The sequence below is a fragment of the Mustela nivalis genome (assembly GCF_964662115.1).
Source record: "Mustela nivalis genome assembly, chromosome: 6".
Taxonomy (NCBI): Eukaryota; Metazoa; Chordata; class Mammalia; order Carnivora; family Mustelidae; genus Mustela; species Mustela nivalis.
The window spans coordinates 143,789,551-143,812,083 of NC_139025.1; the positions used below are offsets into that span (position 1 = coordinate 143,789,551).

Here is a 22,533-nt window from a genome sequence, read left to right on the forward strand (position 1 = left end):
TGGGTCTCAACTGAAGGCTCAGAACCTTGGGGGGCACTCTACCTCTAAGGTAAACAGTTGCCTGACAACCAGAGCACAGCAGTTGCATTGGGGGTTGGGGAGGCCAGCCAGCTTCTAGAACACAGTTGCCCTCTAACTTTGCCCTGAAATAAAAAGTGATCTCACTTTTGGCTTCATGCTATGGTGCATTCACATCTTTTCTTATGCATAATTAAAGTAGAATCAAAGGAACATTTTCATGAGCAGTTGCTATATGCCAGGCATAAAGCTATAACCATCGTCTCATCTCATTTAAAACAACTTTATGTGATTATTACTATTATCATTATTGTTATTAATTTAATAACAGTAAAAGACAGTAAGATTCAGGGGATTAAATACTTTGCTGCAAAGGCCTTGATACCTAAGAGTTGTAGATTTGAGCTCCACTCTGTTGCAGGAGATGGGAAAGGCGGCCTAATCATGTAGAGATAAGAGTACAGACGCAGGTGTGCCAGGCTTACCACAGCGGTCCCGGATGACCAGGTTCCGGCCTTCCTTCAGGTGGATGGTGAGGAGGTAGGCAAAAGGACTGGGCAGGTTACTCAAGCCATCACTGGCTTCCCCAAACATCTACAAAGACAGAGAAGTAGGTTAAGTCTGCTATTTGGCGATCGAGGGAGAGAATTTCAGAGCTGAAGCAAAACTCACTACAGAGGCAAATCTTCAAGCTGCATCTCCCACCCCCCAAGCTTGATGGCCTGGCTACAATGATTTATTAGCACATCCTTCATGTTTCTCCCCAGTGGGATTTTTTACCAGAATTCCTGATCATATCTTTGCAATCTTAACTCTGTCCCAACATAATCACCCACGTGGTAAGCCAGTATCTGACATACCCTTAAGCTCAGTGATTTCTGGTAGGATTCTTTCTTCTGGAACTCAAAGGGCAGCCCAGAGGGAGGGAGTAGCACATGCGGATTCCACGTGTGTCCCACAGACATGGGTCCAGACTCAGATGCAAAGCGGCTTCCTTATTTTCTCCCACCAAACCTTTCCACCCTGGCACACCTCCTCTACATTTCTGTTCACGACCACTCCACCATCAACCCGGAGCCCACACATCCGTCGGGTACATACCCCTCCCATGTCCACATGTGACACACTTTGAGTGCTCTCCCTTTTACTAATTGTCCTCCATTCCCTGCCTCCACTGTGGTGTCTCCTCCACTTACCCTCAATCTTGCTTCCCCTCAACATGGCTCACTTCTATGTCCAGGAATTCATCAACTCCTACCGGCCACAAGGTCGACTCCATTTCTGAATATTTATTCAATGAATCCAAATAAAGTGTTGAACTAGAACTTTGCACTCTAGCTCAAATTTTTGTCTTTCCAAAGAGAAAGGACAGATAAAGTAATTTATCATTCACTTATTGGACATTCAATTAATCGATTTTGTCGCTGGGTCTCCCTTGACAGCCTTCTTTTGAAAGTTTCCCCCATCCAGGTTTCAAAGCACTTCCGAATGGCTTTGTCTCCTTTACCATCCCACTCAACTGCCTAGCTGCTATTTTTAGAAAAATCGGTCCCAGTCTGACAGATCAATAGACCCTGAATTAATCTTTCCCAGCCATAATGTGCAAGGCCTGCCTTTGTAGGTGGATCTGCTTCGGCGTGCTTTAAAAACAGGCAAAAAATACAGATCCACACATTTGCTAAGAAATCATGTTTACTCCAGTGTTTGTTTTTAAGGAACATCACTCACAGACTGTTATTCAAATTGTTGGGATGTCAGAGAAGCATTCAGATCGCCACTTTCACATAGCTTCTGTAAAAAAAGAAAAAAAAATCTCGCTTTCAAAAGGCAAAATGGTATCAGCCTACAGGGATAGATAGCCTTTATCAGGTCATTCGCTTTGAGTCTGCCATCTGCATGGTCAATTTCAAGTGCGCAGGCTGCCTTCCCACAGACGTGGCCAGGGTTGGCGATAACAGTTGGATTCAGTAGAGGCCCTCTGGCTACAGCCTCTGCCAACTTAGTCCTCCATCGGAGGATGGACAAGGCTGACTCTGTTCTACCACCAGGCTGCTCTGCCATCTTTCATTAAACCAGGCTCTAGTGGGCAGGCAGCATGAAGTGGGAGCACCAGAGCCCTCCCACCAGGTCCCTCCCACCACGGGCCTCCCTGGTCCTCTGCAACCAAAGAGACGTGGGCATATCACATGGCAGAGACCTGGGCTCATCGCTCAGGAGAAAACATTTCAAAATGTGATCTGGAAGACCTTCCTCCCACCTTATCTTCCAGAGTCTGTACAATCCCCAAGCAAAAAAGTAAAAAATGGAATTATGAACGAAAGCTCAGAATGGGAGGGGTGTGGGTTTCCTAACTGAAGATACGTATGAAATGATCCCACAGGGTAGTTAGTGTGGGATACAGTAAACATATCCACTGTGCAGGTTTTAGATGCAGATTCAGGGTCCAGGAGAGCTCTCGGACTCCTTGAGGTGTTCTGGGCTGGAGATAAGGACAGCTGTCTGCACAGAAAGGCAGGGTGTAAGGGACATGAGTTAACGGTCTTCCCGCATTTTGGATATGTTCCTGCTGGGCTGGTGTCTTAGCCAGGGCTGATTTCTTGTGTGAGAAACATGGGATTTCTCCCTCCAAACAAGGCTGGGTAACTCCAAAGTTTCAAGAAAACTGAGGCAGGCAGTCAACCTGCAAAGACAGCTTTGATGACCATGAACCTCTGAGGGTAGACACTCTGAGGACCAGGAGCACTGTGGTTACTCACTGGGCCTTCCCATCCACAATGCTCATCAGGGACGGCCAATCACAAGTCAGAGATCCTGCCTGGAGGGTAGGCTACCTTCCAAGACATGAACACACACACACACACACACACACACACACACACACACGGCTTGTGTATGTGTGTGTCTCTCTCAAGTAGAGCTTCAGGCAGCAAGAGAATCTGGGTTCCCAAGCAGCAGCCCCCAGGAGATGGGGGGATGTGAGGGGTTACATACAAGCTGGGGTCCTCTAGTTCACCCCCTCTGCAGGCAGTGACATCATGAAATGCTACAACCAGGCAGCAATGGGCCCTGATCCCAGGATGTCCTGAAGCATCACACGTCCTCCCCACTTAGAATGGAGGCCCCATGGCTCCTCATAGGAATCCCTGGTATCCCACAATCACGAGGATATATTGTTGATGTTCTCAACAAGCATAATCAAGCACTCTGTTTTTTATTTGACTTTTGAAAAGTTAACACACAAAAATTGTTGTGTACAGCATTACAATTTTTAAGCCACGTATAGATTTGTGGGACCATGACAACAATCAGGACAGAACAGTTCTGTTCCCTGATAGCACTCATTCATTCAAGCCCACTGGGGTTCAGCCTGTCTTCCCCATGTAGTTTCACCTTTTCCAGAATATCCTGCACATGGATTCATACCATATGCAAACCTGACATCTGACATATTTCACTCAACACAATGCCTTTGAAACCCATCCACGTAGTCCTCTGCATAAGTCATTTAAATTAAACCTTTTTCATTGCTGAATCGTATCCCACTGAATACATGAGTCGTAATTTATCCAACAAGTGTGGGTTTCAAACATTTCAACCAAATGATTTCCAAGGACTCAGGGAAAGATAAATAATTTTGAATACCATGAGCACTAAACAGTTTACTATGACAGGGGCACTTTGGGGGTTCAGTAGGTTAAGTGTCCAGCTGTTGATTTCAGCTCAGGTCATGATCTCAGGGTTGTGAAACTGAGCCTCACATCAGGCTCTGAACAGGGCATGGAGTCTGTTTATGATTCTTTCTCTTCTTCTCCCTCTTTTCCATCCCACCTCACCACTTATGCATTCTCTCTCTCTCTCTCTCAAAAATAAAAGAAAAAAGAAAAACGTTTAATATGACAAAACAGTCTAATTACATAGAAACATTAAAAAAATATAGCACCAACATTTTAGCATAAAAACTAGTATAAGGTTAGCCAGCTCTCACACAACTCTCACTGCCTCTTTTTGGGTGAGTGGTTTTGTGCTTTTGGTTTGGTTTGGTTTTTAAAGACACAGACTTTGCATTGGTATTTCCTTTCTACCTAAATAGAAATTGGTGGGAAGGTAGTATATTTTGCATTCTCTTTAGTTGAGAGTCCTCTATCTGCAAGAATGCAGGTTTATTAAAATTCAACAGGATATGGGAAGAAATGAGCACGGATGGGCTAATGATATAAAAAAGAAAATCTCCCCTACTCACTCACCAAGGATATTAAGAGAAAAACACAGATGAGAGTAAACATCTTTCTTTTGTGTACACAAAGCGTGATCTTGTACAAATACCTTGTTCCATATCCATGGATATGGAGTGTAAGCTCACTAGAGTGGAATGTAAGCTCCATAAGGGCCAACAAATTCAGGTGGATTGCAATTTTCCCCCAATGATAAGTATTATAAACAATTAGGGAAATGCCTGGTACGTACAGATACTCAGTATTACCTAAATAACTTCTTCCCTTATAAATGTCAGTAAATTTTTTTCACTTAAGCTAGATTTTTAAAGCATAGTATCAAATATTTTATGCATTCATTTCTGCATACATAATATGTACTGATACATAGAGTCTGATGTGGAGCAGGTGAAGGGGAACAGAATTTTTCACCCCAAAAATCGATCTTTTGGGCATAAGAATTATTTTATTTTATTTAAGAAACAGCAGACACAAGAGAAGCTTTGAAAACCAAGTAGAAGTTACCCTTTTGTAAGAGATCTTTGGATTTATAAGGGAAATTTCCCCTTGTAAGGGCATCTCTTTTTCAAGATGGGGAGGGTTCTGTCTCTAGAAACTCCTCAGTGGAGAAATCAAAGACTTAAATCTACATAACATTACCCTTATTTAGTGTGCTTTTCTCAGTAACCTCTCATAACTGGCGTTCTCACCCTCCACCAACATCTTTTTTTGTCTGTAGCTGAAGATAGTATTTAAGGTGCTAACTTGGGCCATTTTGGGGAGTTACTCAGTTTTCCTGGGTCTCTCCCATGTATACAGGACATACATTTTTAGACGAACAAGGGAAAAAACAAACAAAAATTGTCTTTTTATTACAGGAGGGTCCCAGCCAATTACCTAGGAGGGTAAAAGGAAAATTATTTTCCCACATCTACGCAGGGATAATGTAAGGGCATAGGCCCCAGTAATAGTAGTTGAGTGTTCATGGAATTTGCATTCTGATGGACCAGCAGGCAAACAGAATATAAGTAAGCAAATAAGTAAGCAAACAGATGTAAAATAAAAATTGCAGAATAGGAATGATATTATAAGAAAATACATGGGTGCTGTGATAGAGAATAATAGAAGAAACTACTCCCAGGCTTTTAACAAATCTTTATTTTTTTCTTTTCCCTTTCTTCCTGATCCTAGAATAATAAATAAAATCTCTCCCATTTTACTGAATCTTCTAAATAAGAGAGAATATTGTAAACAAAATTGCAGACTGGTTTCTTCACTATGGCATAGAATTTGTGACTCACAAACCATTTTAACTATGAAGGATGTTAGTTCAGTCATATATTTCAGGCTTACTTAAAGAAAAAAGACACATCTTAAAAATAATTGTATCCATGTGTACAATATATTGATTCTCTTATTAGTTATAACAATGGTGTAAATAGAAAGATGGCAAATTCAAGAAATCATTCAAATTGGTATTTTTCTTCTTATTGGTCAGATTCTCAAAGTCATACTAACCTACCACACTTCCTTCATTCCTTTACAATTTGATGTTTATTACTTTGTAGTAGGTAACTTTTTGATACTGGCTCTTTCCCCAAAGCATAATACCCTTGTTATCCACCCAATTTGGTATATGTTTCAATATTGTATTCCTTTTCAGTGCTGAGTAATGTTTTTTTAACCCTTCACCCATTGAAGGACAATAAGGATGTTTCCATTTTGCGATCATTACAAATACAGTTACTATAAACATTCAAGTACAGGTTTTCATCTGGATGTAATTTTTCATCTCTCTGGGATAAATGTCCAAGGTTATGATTACTAGGTTCTATGAGAAGAGTATATTCAGTTTTTAAAGAAATTACTAAGATATTTTCCAGAGAGACTATCCCACTTTACATTACCACTAGCAAGATACAAAAGATCCAGTTTCTTACATCCCAGCATTTGGATTGTCTTAATTTTAGCTGTCCCAATAGCCACATAGTGATATCTCGTTGTGGTTTTCATTTGCATTTCTTAAAGACTAATGATCCTGAATATATTTTCATGTGCTTGTTATCCATTGGTCTTTGATAACCTGTACTTTCCTGATGTTTCCCATTTTCCAGTTTTGTTGTTTATGGTTTTGCCATTTGTTTATGTATTGTATTTGTCAGAGAGAGAGCACAAGCAGGGGGAGCAGCAGCAGGCAGAGCAGGCAGAGGGAGAAGCAGGTTCCCTGCTCAGCAAGGAGCCTGATGTGGGTCTTGATCCCAGGACCCTGAGATCATGACCTGAGCCAAAGGCAGATGCCCAGGTGCTCCCTTTTTCTGTATTGTAGACATAATTTCTTTGCCAGATATTTCTTCTAAGTTTGTGTTTTGTCTTTTTATCTTAAGGTATTTTAGAGGACAAAAATTGGTCTTTGATGAAGTTCAATTTATTGTTCTATACTTTTGTGGGTTTATTTCTGGGTTCTCTATTCTATTCCTTTGATTGGTTGGTCTTCCACTCAACAAGTTCTATAGTCTTTTAAGGTTTACATTTCTTAATTTTTATTTTGATAAATTGCATATATTTTAAGTATATAACAGTCATTTCATATACTTTGCAAAATGATTGCCACAAGCAAATTATCAGATATCTGTCACCTCACGTACGTTCTCACAAAACACACATACATACACACACATACCTTTAAGATCTACTTAGCAAATTTCAATATAGTATGTATACAACACAGTATTAACTAGAGTTACCATGATATAAAATAGACTTTCAGAACTTCCTGTTTTGATTACTGTTTCCTTTGGTAGACATAGTAATTTCTACCACTTTTCCAAAATTGTTTAGCTATTATAACACCTGTTGCCTTTCCAAAGAAATTTTAGAATAAGCTTGCCAGTATCTACAAAAATCCACTAGAAATTTAATAAAAGTTGCATGAAACTTGTAGATCAACTAACTTGGGGAGAACTGACATATTTACTATGTTCATTCTTCCAATCTACAACCACTGTATGTGTCTCTATTTAGTTCTTTAAAAATTTTTTTTCCATAAACATTTTATAGTTTTTGGCATATAATTCCTGTACCTGGTTTATCATATTTATATCAAATATTTCACCATTTAATTATAAATGGTATTTTAAATTCCATTTTCATATGCTTATTGCTAATATATAGAAATGCAGTTTATTTTTTTTTTAATTGATCTTGTATCCTAGCATTTGTTGAACTCACATAGTTCTATGAGTTTTGGAGCACTAAGTTTCTCACAATTTTCTACATAGACATGTCATCTGCTCATAGAGATAGCATTGTTTCTAACTTTCCAATTTGTGGGTCTAATTTCCTTTTCTTGCTTTATTGTGCTGGCTAGAATATCCAATACTATGTTGAATCAGAGTAGTAAGGGTAGAAATTTTGCCTTGTTCCAGATTTTAGGGGTGTATCATTCAGTTTTTCACCATTAGGTATGTTAGCTGCAGGTGTTTTAAAGATGATTTCATCAAATTTAGTTTTTTTTTCTATTCCTAGGTTTGTGGAGAGATTCAATCATCAATGAGTGAGGAATTTTATCAAAAGTTTTTCTTATATTGATACAATCATATGACTCTAGCCTATTTTTTTTAGATTTTATTTGGTTATTTGACAGAGATCACAAGTAGGCAGAGAGGCAGGCAGAAAGAGAGAGGGAAGCAGGCTCCCCGCCGAGCAGAGAGCCCGACGTGGGACTCGATCCCAGGACCCTGAGACCATGACCTTAGCCGAAGGCAGTGGCCTAACCCACTGAGCCACCCAGGCGCTCGACTCTAGGCTATTGATGTGATGGATCACAAGGACTGATTTTTTTTTTTAAACTATTGAACTAGCTTTGCATTAGTTGTGGCATATAATTTTTTAATTGCTGGCTTTGATTTGCTATTATCTTATTGAGTATTTTTGAGCTATGTTCATTAGAGATCATCACCTGTAATGTTTTGGTTGTTTTTTGTTTGTTTTCACTGTTTTGTCCAGTTTTGGGTATTTTTACTGAATGATCAATTCAGGATTTAATGATCTAATCCACTAACTCATGAAATAAAAAGCTAAGCCCTGGCACTCTGCCCCACAACTGCCCCATCCCAGAGAATCCTGAGGAGGCTGGACAAGTCAGAAGCATAGCTTCTGGCTGGGTTTGCAAACAATGTTGCCAAATTCAGATAAATTGGAGTTGTTCTAGAGTTTTACACCTATGAACTCAATTTCTTTAACAATTATAGCTCCAATCAGATTATTTTATATTGGTTGTTTTTTTTTTCTTTGTGTTTCATCTTTTTTAGTTGTTTCAGTAGAAGGCTTCATTTGATACCACTTATTCCTCCATTGCTCTAAACAGAGATCTTCTGAAAATAATGCAAGTCACATTTTAAAAAATTGTCTAGAAAGAAGGCAGCAAGTCTCTGCATAATTGAGACCTCAAGAAATAAACCAGATAAAACACTGGGGCGTGGGTGCCTCTCTGGACAACACAGAATTTGTTAACAAAAAAAGTTTGGAAACTGATAAAATGAATTTTGCTAAGCAGTGCAAAAATCCAGGTGAAAAATAAACTCAATTATGATACTGAATAATTATAATAAAATATATCCACAGATATTTTAAAGACTAATTGCTGTTTTCTGGGCAGTTCCTGTAAATATGCATTAGGTCTGAAGCTAACTAATACCTATGTATATCTTACAACATTTATTTTGGAAGGGCCTCACAGGCAAAAGATGGGTGCCCTGAACCAGTGCAAGAATAGGTCCTAATTCATTTATGAAAATCTTATAGACTCCAAAGTGAAATTGTTTGATTATAACTATTCTTACCTTTATAAAATACAATTCTTAGAAAGTATAGAAGTGGCTTTAATTTTAAAAACAAGTCACAGCAGTCTGCTGTGACTGCTGATTTGTTAAAATCCTGCTAATGGTAGATTGCTTAGACAGGACTCAGATTTACATAAACATTTAAAATAATCAAAGATCAGAGCTCAGATATCAAACTCAGGCAAATGTCCATTTCCCTCTTCTTTGCTTCAACTGAAAATCAAAAGGGCTAATTTTACTAGTATCAAAAACATTTCCCCTTCTTAATAACCCCATGAGACTGAGGCCAAATCAAATGTGATATTTGCTTTTATATCAAAAACAAAGTAAACTTTTATAAATCAAATTTTATGCAGTCTATAATGTAAAGAACCAATGAGAGAGATTTATCTCAAAATCCATAAATTGAACACAAACTCACAGAATAAATTAAATCAAATATGAAAGAAAATCAACATCTAGGTTTAGGGAACAATAAATATGTAAAAAGATTGAAAAATAATATAGCAATGCAATCAAAACCTCCAGAAAAAAGAGTGGCAAGGGATTGGTCCTACAGATAGAAAAATGAAATACAATGAGAAGAATGGTGTTAAAAGAATTTCCACATCACTATCCAAAATGAGCACGACATTACCTTTTGGCCCTGCAGCAGGGATAGAGTTTCTGAGCACTGATCTTATTTCCATCTCTATAGTGCAATGGCTTTCCCTGGTCCTCAGAAAATAAAGCTTGCTGGGAAATTAATTTTGCAACTATTTAGTTCAAAACGATTTTTTGTAAAAAAACACTAACATTAGAGAAACTCAAGCTTATCTGAAAGGGAAGTGACAGCCACTTGTAACTGAAGATCTGAATCATCATGCTATTGTTCAAAAAGACTAAGCCAATATGGCTAAACCATTATCATCTATAAAGAAATTGTTGCCATACCCTGAGAGTTTGTGCCTCTATCCTAGTAAACATTTAGTGGATATGTGTTTATGGTGGCAATACAGAGGACACTAATGGGATAGAAGATGAAAGGAAAGTGTGGATTTGTCTGTTTTAAGATTTTATTTGACGAGAGCACAAGCAAGGGGAGCAGCAGAGGGAGAGGGAGAAGCAGGTCCCCCGCCCTTCCCTGAGCAGGAAGCCCTGTGCACAGCTCGATGCCAGGACCTGGGGATCATGACCTGTGCTGAAGGCAGACACTCAATCAACTGAGCCACCTAGGTGCCCCAAAAGTGTGTTTTTAGTAATTATATGGTGTCATTTTATTTAAGAAAGGGGTGAGAAGGAAGAAACAAAAGGGAAGAGAGAACAAGGGGAAAGATTGAGTTCTCTTGGACACTGTCTCCCTGGACTCCTATTGCCTATGGCGGCTGGTATCTATCATACTAGTATGGCATTCCAAGACAGCATTAGCTCAGTAGTAATGACAACACCATTTGTTAAGCACCCACCACAGGCAAGATGTATCATTCTAAAAACATGATCATATCTAATTCTCAAACCAATTCTGCAAGATAGGGTCTTTACAGATAATGAAACTGAAGCCCTGAGGCAGTTAAGTATACTGCCAAAGGTCACACAGCTAGTAAGTAGACGAGTTCAATTCACAAGTCCCTACTTTTGGGGCAACTGGGTGGCTCAGTTGGTTTTACATGGGACTCTTGATTTTGGCTCAGATCATGATCCCAGAGTTGGAGGTGGAGCCCCATAATATCCATGCTGGGTATGGAGACTGGTTTGGACTCTTCCTCTCCCTCTACCCCTGGCCCCTGCATATATGTGTGTGGTCTTAAGAAAAAAAAAAGTTTCTATTTTCACCACGGTGGTAGACTAGCTTAACTTTTTTAAATAATTCTTCATAAGAACAAGTCTTTTTCTTCTTCTTCTTCTTCTTTTTTTTTTTTTTTTTTTTTAACCGATGTAGCTTGTAAGCTCTTTCACATCTATGTTCGGACATTAGTTTTATTTTCTCATTTATTAAAAACGTTTTACTTAAGTGCAATCTCCCAAGATTCCTTCAAGCTCTATTACTATCTAGGTTTCTAGTCTGTAAAAACCTCAGCCTTATTCGAGCTCTCATCAGCATGATAGGTGCTCAATAAAATATTCAAAAATGACTTGTTTAATTAATGGATAACACCCCCCCATTTAAGGAAAAGAATGTTATAACATCAGTAGCCACTGAAGTGTCCATTTTGCTTGAGGAACTCAAAATATTTAGAATAAGACGATGAATTTGGTTGTTTTTATGCTTCGTTAAGGAGTGAACTGGCAAAATATTTTATGAGATGCCTATTCCAATTCTTTTTAAATTATAGCACTTCTGAGTTTGTATATATCACTTTCCTTTTCATAGTCTAACTTACTCGGTCAAAACCCATTTAACATTTCTATTCCTACCTAACATTTTGCAAAAGGCAAGGATTCTCAGTCATTAATATATCTCAAATTATACTCTGTCATTGTTATTTTTGAATCACAAGACTTTTACACAATGAGCTATCATTCCAAAATGATCTTAAGTAACAATTTTAAAAAATTTCAATCCATTCTGTTGTGCCAGTGTATTATATTTCAACATGTTTTATCAAATATTTTAAAAACCACACAATATTTTTCTGTAAACACTTACACATGTGTCAGTGCTTGCATCATTTTATCTAATACTCTTGATAATCCAGTAAAGAGAATTCCCACAAACTAAGCTGATTTGTTATTCCCATGATCTATGTTTGACTATAGGTAGGAAAAATAAGACAAATTTGCAGAAGCATTTAAATAGGCTATTCAACATTCCAGACTACTTATTTAGGCTGAATAAGTATTTGGCAAATTAAAAACCACACAATTGTCATTGTGCTATAAACAATCCAAGGATAAAGATGTGGGAATAGTTAGATCAGAAAGATTCTAGGTGGCAACAGGGATGCAGAGAGGGAGGGAGTGAACATAATATTCTCCAGAACAATGGTTTAAGGCCAAGTACTTAGATAAATCTTGTCACTGATAAACAATGGTGTCTATAACCATTTCTGTGGAGTAACATCTTCTTAGAACATTCACCATAGTAGAGAAACAATCTCAGTAGAGGCATCCAGACAAGTAGAGGTCCTAAAAATTTATGGAAGTAAGCAAAGAAGATCAACCAGGTAATACTAATGCCCAGAAAGACTTATAACTTTATCTTGGAATTTTTCAGGCTTAAAGAAAATATGAATAAGTATATATTTATTACATAAACTTATTGACAGTTGTATGTATAGGCACAGATACAAATATAAACATATTTTACCATTTTGAGATAGTATCTACTTCCTTAAATTCAAGCAGCTTTGGTTATAGCTACTGGAAGATTGTTTACAAAATATTTTTCACTAAATATTTAAATCCAGATTGTTTAGGCAGATTTGAGACACTACTACCATTCCTGAAAGAGTAGAATGCAGTAAAAAACAAACAAACTCATCTTTCCATAAGAGGTCACAAATACCATAAGCTTGTGAATAGAACATAGAGGACAAAAAGTAAAAATCTCAGGTTCTGAAGTGGAAAAAGGAAGTAAGTAGTAGAGCCTTTAGAGCCACAATGTTTTAGGTCTGAAGAAACCCCTGAAGGAGACTGGAAAACCGCAAAAAAACAACACAAATACATCTATGGGTAGAAGACCACTGCCTGGCCAAGACTCATGTGGTAAGCAAAAATACAGTTACCCAGGGTGCCTGGGTAGCTCTGCTGGTTAAACTTCTGCCTTTGGCTCAGATCACAATCCCAGGGTCCTGGGATGGAGCATCGCATCGGGCTCCCCGCTCAGCAGGGAGTCTGCTTCTCCCTCTCTCTCTCTCTCTGCAGGTTTGTGCTCTAGACAATAAAATATTAAAAAAAAAATAAAATAATACATCAGTTAAATCAGACACAGAGATTTTATTTCTGTTTCAAAAAGAAGAACATAAGCCACAACAAAAAGAAATAAAGTTGACCCTAGATCACAAAGTCCAAAGATTCTCAAGGAGATGGTCCTCAGTAATCAACAACTACAATACCTTCAAAAACAGAAAATATTTTCCGTTAAATCTTGCCTATATATCAAGTTCTGGAACTTTCCTAATGCCTATAATAAAGGGGCACCAATGTAAACGCTTTTCTATGTTAGAGGCCATTTTGAATTAGTGAGGAAAAATTGGTCAGAAGTCTGAGCAAGAAACCATCCCCACCTTGTGGGCCTTTCCTTATGTGGCAGCAGTTGTCATAACTCAAGAAATCATATTCAGCCATGAACATCAGCGGTCCAAAATCAGAAAAAGCCTCTTTACCTTAGTTAATTCACCTTTTCCATTAATATTGAAACTGTGCTACTTTGAGAAAACTTTACAGTTAGAAGCATCTCTTTGTGGTCACAGCACTATGAGTGTAAATAGGCTGATCACTTTATTTTTCAAGTTTGTTGCAGGTCTGAAATCACAATAAATAATCCATTAGAAGTTACCTGTTAGTTATGTAGTTATTGGAAAACATCCAAATAACATGAAAGTTTTAGGTGTTATTTTATTTGAAACTTTTCCACTCAGGGAGAACTTCAATAATATCTTGACATGTACTGTCACTTCTGTATAAGATGAATGTGCTGGTCTAGGTTTCTCCATGATATATCTCGATAACGTGGACAGACTGCTATATTTGGGGGCCTGAAGTATTTTAAGGAAAGTTTCTGGAGTTGGGCTATTCAAACCCAACAGTAAATGTTAACACTCAGTTGTCTTAAAATCTTAATTACCCTCACATTCCCATAGACTGCTGATACTTGCACACAAATGAAGTGTTAATTGGTATGAAGAAATTAGAAAATAGCAAGCCAACAATCTAGTATCTCTTTCAGGACTTTCAACCAGGTCTGGAGCCAATTCCTTGTTTTATTTATATTGAACCCTTTCATTTCTTGAGACCTGAGCTCTGGGGAGCCCATTCCCTAAGACATTTTCTTAGAAATATGCCTATATTCTGAAAGGAAATCTTCTGAGAAAAGAGTTAAGAAAATGAAAGAAAAAGCAAGAATCAAAGAAAAGACAAAGAATAAAAACAGAATCAGATAAACGAAACAGGTGAAGTCTAGAAAATAAGAAAGCTCAAGCTAAAAGAAAATCTCTGCCAATTTGAAATAAAACTCCCCAGGCTTATTCCAAGATTCAAACATAAGTACTACATCTGTGGCAAGGAGCAGAACATTATTAAAATTTTAATATTCTAACACAATTTCTCTCTTCTTCTAGAATACCTAATTCCCATTTCCCTTATTACCTGCATTTGAGAAATATATTAATTTTTTCTAAGTCAATTTACATTTTTATAAAATGGTATAAAATACCTTTCCTTAAATATTTATTGGAAAAAAAAAGTTTCAGAGAAGTAGAGTTTTTGAGACAGTAATTTGTTTTTGTATTAAATCAAAAATTTTATTTTCAAATGAACAGATAATCCATGTTAGATATGTCTATTGGCTATTAGAAGGGTGAAAAATGGTAAGAGACTGCTCATAGAAAGAGTATTTGGAATTGCCAATAATTCCCAGGTCTTTATGTTTTATTTTGAGTTTTTTGTTAAATTAGTATAATAATAGTACATTTCCAATGTCAAGTTAAATGAGGTTATAGTGCAGGCAATAAATTCACAATAAACGCCAGATATCAACATATTACTATTATTTTTATTGTCAGTATTATGGATAGGATTTAAAAGATATTTTTCTAGAGAAAGGGGAGTAACAAGTATAGAATCATCCTTCTATTTTTTGTTAATTTATCATCAACTCTCCACTTCAGAGATTAGGGTGAAAAAGAAAATAACCTGAAATGGGAAATAGAAAAATAAACTTGTCTATCAACTACTTTTATTAATTCACTAGTTCCAAAATTAATTACATTACATAGGTAGAGTAAAGCTGTTGAAATTCAGTAAGGCCATTTAATCGGAAAAAAAAAATCACATCAGGGACACCTGGGTGGCTCAGTCAGTTAAGCATCTGCCTTTGGCTCTCCTCATGATCCCAGGGTCCTGTGATCAAGCCCGGAATTGGGTTTATGGGAGCCTACTTCTCCCTCTGCCTGCTGTTTCCCCTGTTTACTCCCCCTGCTCTTGTGCTCTCTCTCTCTCACTCTCTCTCTCTGACAAGTATTTAAGTAGAATCTTTTTTTTTTTAAATCAAATATACAATGGAGTATTACTCAGCCATCAGAAAGGATGAATACCCACCATTTGCACTGACATGGATGGAACTGGAGGGAATTATGCTAAGTGAAATAACTCAAGCAGATAAAGACAGTTATCACATGGTTTCACTCATAGGTGGATTATAAGGAATAGCACAGAGGACCGCAGGGGAAGGAGGGAAAACTGAATGGGAAACTGAATGAAGAAATCAGCAAGGGAGACAAACCATGAGAGACTCTGGATTCCAGGAAACAAACTGAGGGTTATTGGTATTAAGGAGGACATGTGTTGTGATGAGCACTGGATGTTAAACGCAGCTAATGAATCGTTGAACACTACATCAAAAAACTAATGATGTACTATATGCTGGCTAACTAAACATAATAAAAATAAAATAAAAATAAAATCAATTGATGTGGTTGTAACATTTAAATTTTTTTAAAAAACTGGGTCTCATGAAACTGACATACAATGATTGGTTGTTCTCCAAATTCAAAGAACTCGACCCTTTAATAAGATCAAGATTAAAGGAAAAACAAAATCTTCATTTTTTTATTAAGTCTAATAAGATATTCTCTATTAGAGATTTTCACCTGGTCAAGTATGAACAACTTACTATATGGGTCTCCAAATGAATTGCTGGTTTGGTCTCATTTGCCCGTGAAACAGAGGGTATTTAATTTGGAAATCTCTTTCCTTAGGTTTCTGTCACAACTATTTTCCTTAAAACTCTCCAGAACTTTAAATGGAAGTCTATTGAAATACAAAATAAGAAAATAAAATTGAGAGAAAGAATAACAAAGATAAAATACATTTTAGAATAAAGACAGAAAAATAAAATGTGTTGAAGAGTCAGAATGACAAAGCACAAGGTGTGGGGGAGGGGTAGGAATTTGTTCTATACTCAATACATATTGCAAGAACTGATGGTAAAATTCCAGACTCATCTGTGGGCATAGCACAGATGGCAAAGGATATGGAAGATTTCTCATTAGTGAATTTCTAACATGCTTTAAGCTCTAAGCTCAAGTTAAGGTAATTTCAGATTCAAGAGAGCTTTCCAACAAGGTCTCATACCCAAAGCAAATTATCTGCTAAAAACTTTCCATTTTTGCAGAACTCTCTTTTAACAGTTTATATAAATTCCTGAAAAATAAATAAACAGAGAACTCAGCTGGATGCAAACAGCTGCATGAATTCAACTTTTCTTTTTTTTTTAATTTTTTATTTTTTATAAATATATATTTTTATCCCCAGGGGTACAGGTCTGTGAATCACCAGGTTTACACACTTCACAGCACTCACCAAACAACATACCCTCCCCAATGTCCATAATCCCACCCCCTTCTCCCAAACGCCCTCCCTCCCCTCAGTTTGTTTGGTGAGATTAAGAGTCATTTATGGTTTGTTTCCCTCCCAATCCCATCTTGTTTCATTTATTCTTCTACCCACTTAAGCCCCCATGTTGCATCACCACTTCCTCATATCAGGGAGATCATATGATAGTTGTCTTTCTCTGCTTGACTTATTTCGCTAACCATGATACGCTCTAGTTCCATCCATGTTGTCACAAATGGCAAGATTTCATTTCTTTTGATGGCTGCATAGTATTCCATTGTGTATATATACCACATCTTCTTGATCCATTCATCTGTTGATGGACATCTAGGTTCCTTCCATAGTTTGGCTATTGTGGACATTGCTGCTATAAACATTTGGGTGCACGAGCCCCTTTGGATCACTACATTTGTATCTTTAGGGTAAATACTCAATAGTGCAATTGCTGGGTCATAGAGCAGTTCTATTTTCAACATTTTGAGGAACCGCCATGCTGTTTTCCAGAGTGGCTGCACCAGCTTGCATTCCCACCAACAGTGTAGGAGGGTTCCCCTTTCTCCGCATCCTCGCCAGCATCTGTCATTTCCTGACTTGTTGATTTTAGCCATTCTGACTGGTGTGAAGTGATATCTCATTGTGGTTTCGATTTGTATTTCCCTGATGCCGAGTGATATGGAGCATTTTTTCATGTGTCTGTTGGCCATCTGGATGTCTTCTTTGCAGAAATGTCTGTTCATGACTTCTGCCCATTTCTTGATTGGATTATTTGTTCTTTGGGTGTTGAGTTTGCTAAGTTCTTTATAGATTATGGACACTAGTCCTTTATCTGATATGTCGTTTGCAAATATCTTCTCCCATTCTGTCAGTTGTCTTTTGATTTTGTTAACTGTTTCCTTTGCTGTGCAAAAGCTTTTGATCTTGAGGAAATCCCAATAGTTCATTTTTTCCCTTGCTTCCCTTGCCTTTTGCGTTGTTCCTAGGAAGATGTTGCTGTGGCTGAGGTCGAAGAGGTTGCTGCCTGTGTTCTCCTCAAGGATTTTGATGGATTCCTTTTGCACATTGAGGTCTTTCATCCATTTAGAGTCTATTTTTGTGTGTGATGTAAGGAAACGGTCCAATTTCATTTTTCTGCATGTGGCTGTCCAATTTTCCCAGCACCATTTATTGAAGAGGCTGTCTTTTTTCCATTGGACATTCTTTCCTGCTTTGTCAAAGATTAGTTGACTGTAGAGTTGAGGGTCTATTTCTAGGCTCTCAATTCTGTTCCATTGATCTATGTGTCTGTTTTTGTGCCAGTACCATGCTGTCTTGATGATGACAGCTTTGTAATAGAGCTTAAAGTCCGGAATTGTGATGCCACCAACGTTGGCTTTCTTTTTCAATATCCCTTTGGCTATTCGAGGTCTTTTCTGGTTCCATATAAATTTTAGCATTATTTGTTCCATTTCTTTGAAAAAGATGGATGGTACTTTGATAGGAATTGCATTAAATGTGTAGATTGCTTTAGGTAGCATAGATATTTTCACAATATTTATTCTTCCAATCCAGGAGCATGGAACATTTTTCCATTTCTTTGTGTCTTCCTCAATTTCTTTCATGAGTACTTTATAGTTTTCTGAGTATAGATTCTTTTCCTCTTTGGTTAGGTTTATTCCTAGGTATCTTATGGTTTTGGGTGCAATTGTAAATGGGATTGACTCCTTAATTTATTTTTCTTCTGTCTTGTTGTTGGTGTAGAGAAATGCAACTGATTTCTGTGCATTGATTTTATATCCTGACACTTTACTGAATTCCTGTACAAGTTCTAGCAGTTTTGGAGTGGAGTCTTTTGGGTTTTCCACATATAGTATCATATCATCTGCGAAGAGTGATAATTTGACTTCTTCTTTGCCGATTTGGATGCCTTTAATTTCCTTTTGTTGTCTGATTGCTGAGGCTAGGACCTCTAGTACTATGTTGAATAGCAGTGGTGATAATGGACATCCCTGCCGTGTTCCTGACCTTAGTGGAAAAGCTTTCAGTTTTTCTCCATTGAGAATGATATTTGCGGTGGGTTTTTCATAGATGGCTTTGATGATATTGAGGTATGTGCCCTCTATCCCTACACTTTGAAGAGTTTTGATCAGGAAGGGATGCTGTACTTTGTCAAATGCTTTTTCAGCATCTATTGAAAGTATCATATGGTTCTTGTTTTTTCTTTTATTGATGTGTTGTATCACATTGACTGATTTGCGGATGTTGAACCAACCTTGCAGCCCTGGAATAAATCCCACTTGGTCGTGGTGAATAATCTTTTTAATGTACTGTTGAATCCTATTGGCTAGTATTTTCGTGAGAATTTTCGCATCTGTGTTCATCAAGGATATCGGTCTATAGCTCTCTTTTTTGGTGGGATCCTTGTCTGGTTTTGGGATCAAGGTGATGCTGGCCTCATAAAATGAGTTTGGAAGTTTTCCTTCCATTTCTATTTTTTGGAACAGTTTCAGGAGAATAGGAATTAGTTCTTCTTTAAATGTTTGGTAGAATTCCCCCGGGAAGCCATCTGGCCCTGGGCTTTTGTTTGTTTGGAGATTTTTAATGACTGTTTCAATCTCCTTACTGGTTATGGGTCTGTTCAGGCTTTCTATTTCTTCCTGGTTCAGTTGTGGTAGTTTATATGTTTCTAGGAATGCATCCATTTCTTCCAGATTGTCAAATTTATTGCCGTAGAGTTGCTCATAGTATGTTCTTATAATAGTTTGTATTTCTTTGTTGTTAGTTGTGATCTCTCCTCTTTCATTCATGATTTTATTTATTTGGGTCCTTTCTCTTTTCTTTTTGATAAGTCGGGCCAGGGGTTTATCAATTTTATTAATTCTTTCAAAGAACCAGCTCCTACTTTCGTTGATTTTTTCTATTGTTTTTTTGGTTTCTATTTCATTGATTTCTGCTCTGATCTTTATGATTTCTCTTCTCCTGCTGGGCTTAGGGTTTCTTTCTTGTTCTTTCTCCAGCTCCTTTAGGTGTAGGGTTAGGTTGTGTACCTGAGACCTTTCTTGTTTCTTGAGAAAGGCTTGTACCGCTATATATTTTCCTCTCAGGACTGCCTTTTTTGTATCCCACAGATTTTGAACCGTTGTATTTTCATTATCATTTGTTTCCATGATTTTTTTCAATTCTTCTTTAATTTCCCGGTTGACCCATTCATTCTTTAGAAGGATACTGTTTAGTCTCCATGTATTTGGGTTCTTTCCAAACTTCCTTTTGTGGTTGAGTTCTAGCTTTAGAGCATTGTGGTCTGAAAATATGCAGGGAATGATCCCAATCTTTTGATACCGGTTGAGTCCTGATTTAGGACCGAGGATGTGATCTATTCTGGAGAATGTTCCATGTGCACTAGAGAAGAATGTGTATTCTGTTGCTTTGGGGTGAAATGTTCTGAATATATCTGTGATGTCCATCTGGTCCAGTGTGTCTTTAAGGCCTTTATTTCCTTGCTGATCTTTTGCTTGGATGACCTGTCCATTTCAGTGAGGGGAGTGTTAAAGTCCCCTACTATTATTGTGTTGTTGTTGATGTGTTTCTTTGATTTTGTTATTAATTGGGTTATATAGTTGGCTGCTCCCACGTTGGGGGCATAGATATTTAAAATTGTTAAATCTTCTTGTTGGACAGACCCTCTGAGTATGATATAGTGTCCTTCCTCATCTCTTATTATAGTCTTTGACTTAAAATCTAATTGATCTGATATAAGGATTGCCACTCCTGCTTTCTTCTGATGTCCATTAGCATGGTAAATTCTTTTCCACCCTCTCACTTTAAATCTGGAGGTGTCTTCGGGCTTAAAATGAGTTTCTTGGAGGCAACATATAGATGGGTTTTGTTTTTTTATCCATTCTGATACCCTGTGTCTTTTGACAGGGGCATTTAGCCCATTCACATTCAGGGTAACTATTGAGAGATATGAATTTAGTGCCATTGTATTGCCTGTAAGGTGACCATATACATATGGTCTCTGTTCCTTTCTGACCTACCACTTGTAGGCTCTCTCTTTGCTTAGAGGACCCCTTTCAATATTTCCTGTAGAGCTGGTTTGGTATTTGCAAATTCTTTCAGTTGTTGTTTGTCCTGGAAGCTTTTAATCTCTCCTTCTATTTTCAATGATAGCCTAGCTGGATATAGTATTCTGGGCTGCATGTTTTTCTCGTTTAGTTCTCTGAAAATATCATGCCAGCTCTTTCTGGCCTTCCAGGTCTCTGTGGATAAGTCAGCTGCCAATCTAATATTTTTACCATTGTATGTTACAGACTTCTTTTCCCGGGCTGCTTTCAGGATTTTCTCTTTGTCACTGAGACTTGTAAATTTTACTATTAGGTGACGGGGTGTGGGCCTATTCTTATTAATTTTGAGGGGCGTTCTCTGAACCTCCTGAATTTTGATGCTCGTTCCCTTTTCCATATTGGGGAAATTCTCCCCAATAATTCTCTCCAGTATACCTTCTGCTCCCCTCTCTCTTTCTTCTTCTTCTGGAATCCCAATTATTCTAATGTTGTTTCGTCTTATGGTGTCACTTATCTCTCGAATTCTCCCCTCGTGGTCCAATAGCTGTTTGTCCCTCTTTTGCTCAGCTTCTTTATTCTCTGTCATTTGGTCTTCTATATCACTAATTCTTTCTTCTGCCTCATTTATCCTAGCAGTTAGAGCCTCCATTTTTTATTGCACCTCATTAATAGCTTTTTTGATTTCAACTTCGTTAGATTTTAGTTCTTTTATTTCTCCAGAAAGGGCTTTTATATCTCTCGAGAGGGTTTCTCTAATATCCTCCATGCCTTTTTCGAGCCCGGCTAGAACCTTGAGAATTGTCATTCTGAACTCTAGATCTGACATATTACCGATGTCTGTATTGATTAGGTCCCTAGCCTTCGGTACTGCCTCTTGTTCTTTTTTTTGTGTTGAATTACGTCTTGTCATTTTGTCCAGATAAGAGTATATGAAGGGGCAAGTAAAATACTAAAAGGGTGGCAACAACCCCAGGAAAATATGCTTTAACTAAATTAGAAGAGATCCAAAATCGTGAGTGGGGAGAAAGGGGATAAAAAGAGGTTCAAAAAGAAAGAAAGAAAAAAAAAGAAAAGAAAAAAAAATTTTTTTAAAAAAAGAAAACACCTGAGAAAAATGTAAAAATGAAAAAATATATATATTAGATAAACTAGTAAAAAAATCGTTAAAAAAGAAAAAGGTAACAGTTAAAAAAAAAAAATTTTACCTGAAGGCGAGAAGAAAAAGAAAAAAAAAAAAAGAAAAAAAAATGAAAAAGAAAAAATTAAATTAACTGCAAGACTAAAAAAAAATCACAGGAAAAAAGCCATGAGTTCCGTGCTTGGCTTTCTCCTCCTCTGGAATTCTGCTGCTCTCCTTGGTATTGAAACCGCACTCCTTGGTAGGTGAACTTGGTCTCGGCTGGATTTCTTGTTGATCTTCTGGGGGAGGGGCCTGTTGTAGTGATTCTCAAGTGTCTTTGCCCCAGGCGGAATTACACCTCCCTTACCCGGGGCCGGGGTGAGTAATCCGCTCGGGTTTGCTTTCAGGAGCTTTTGTTCCCTGAGCGCTTTCCGTAGAGTTCCGGAGGACGGGAACACAAATGGCGGCCTCCTGGTCTCCGGCCCGGAGGAGCCGAGAGCCCAGGGCCCCACTCCTCAGTGAACCCTCAGAGAACAGCGCCCAGTTATTCCCGTCTGCCTGACCTCCGGCCGCGCTCCGAGCTCACCGAGCCTGCGATCGGTCAAGGTAACACCGAGCTGCGAGCTTACTGTCGGCTCTGTTTCTGTAGCCGGCTTTCCCGTTCCAATACCCGCAAGCTCTGCGACACTCAGACTCCCCCGATCCTTCTGTGACCCTGCGGGACCTGAGGCCACGCTGACCCCGCGTGGGCTTCGCCCCGGTTTAGCCTC

The 22,533-nt window shown here is 38.0% G+C and overlaps 1 long non-coding RNA gene across 1 annotated transcript in view; it reads left to right on the forward strand.

The window, feature by feature from the left end:
* LOC309867667 overlaps positions 1 to 22,533 on the forward strand; it is a 720,752-nt gene that overhangs the window by 283,735 nt on the left and 414,484 nt on the right. The gene's annotated exons all lie outside the window — the stretch shown is intronic.